Source organism: Nematolebias whitei, chromosome 5, assembly GCF_014905685.2.
Source record: "Nematolebias whitei isolate Nwh7 chromosome 5, NemWhi1, whole genome shotgun sequence".
NCBI lineage: Eukaryota > Metazoa > Chordata > Actinopteri > Cyprinodontiformes > Rivulidae > Nematolebias > Nematolebias whitei.
Genome location: NC_056502.1, coordinates 251,025 through 252,136, shown reverse-complemented (window position 1 = coordinate 252,136; position 1,112 = coordinate 251,025).

The window sequence follows — 1,112 nt, the reverse complement described above, 5'->3', positions numbered from 1 at the left end:
ACTTACATGAATTAGGCACGGGGAACTCAGGAGGCACGAGAGACACGAGGAACTCGAGGGACCAGGAAGACTCAGGGAAAGACTCAGGAGACCCAAGGAAAGTAACCAACGAAGACGACCCGACGAAAAACAAGACAGAATAGGACGACTTAAATACAGGGAGAAGATGAGACATGATAACAAACAGCTGGGACGAGACACAGGTGGCACTAATGGGACTAATGAGGGAGCACGAGGGAAACAGACACAAACCGGGCCACAGAAAAGTACCATTCTTACAGTACCCCCCCACAAGGACGCCTCCAGGCGTCCCCAAAAAACCCCCCTCCCGAAGGACTAGGGTGGGTGGAGGGTGGCACTGCAAGTGTGGAGGGCCCGAGGAAAACACGAGGACCAGAGAAAAGACACGAGGGACCAAAGAAAAAAGGACACGAGGGACCAGAGAAAAAGGACACGAGGGACCAAAGAAAAAAGGACACGAGGGACCAGAGAAAAAGGGCACGAGGAGCCACAGAAAAAGGGACACGAGGAACCACAGAGAAAGGGACACGAGGAACCACAGAGAAAGGGACACGAGGAGCCAAAGAACGAGGACACGAGGAGCCAAAGAACGAGGACATGAGGGACCAGAGAAAAAGGGCACGAGGAGCCAGAGAAAAAGGACACGAGGAGCCAGAGAAAGGACACGAAGAACCAGAGAAGGGACACGAGGAACCAGAGAAGGGACACGAGGAACCAGAGACAGTACACAAGGGATCACAAGGGATTTGGACGGTCAAGGGATCGTCCCTAAGAGTCACTGTTCCGGCGGGCGGCTGGGAGGCTGTCCATCAAACCGAGCCAGGTCAGGGGGGTGGCTGGGAGGCTGTCCATCAAACCGAGCCAGGTCAGGGGGGGCGGCCAGGAGGCCGTCCAAAACACAGGGCCAAAGGGAACACGGCCTGCATTAAGGAGACCTGGGGAGCTGCAGCATGCGGCGTGGAGACCTGGGGAGCTGCAGCATGCGGCGTGGAAGCCTGGAGAGCTGCAGCATGCGGCGTGGAAGCCTGGAGAGCTGCAGCGGGCGGCGTGGAAGCCTGGAGAGCTGCAGCGGGCGGCGTGGAAGCCTGGAG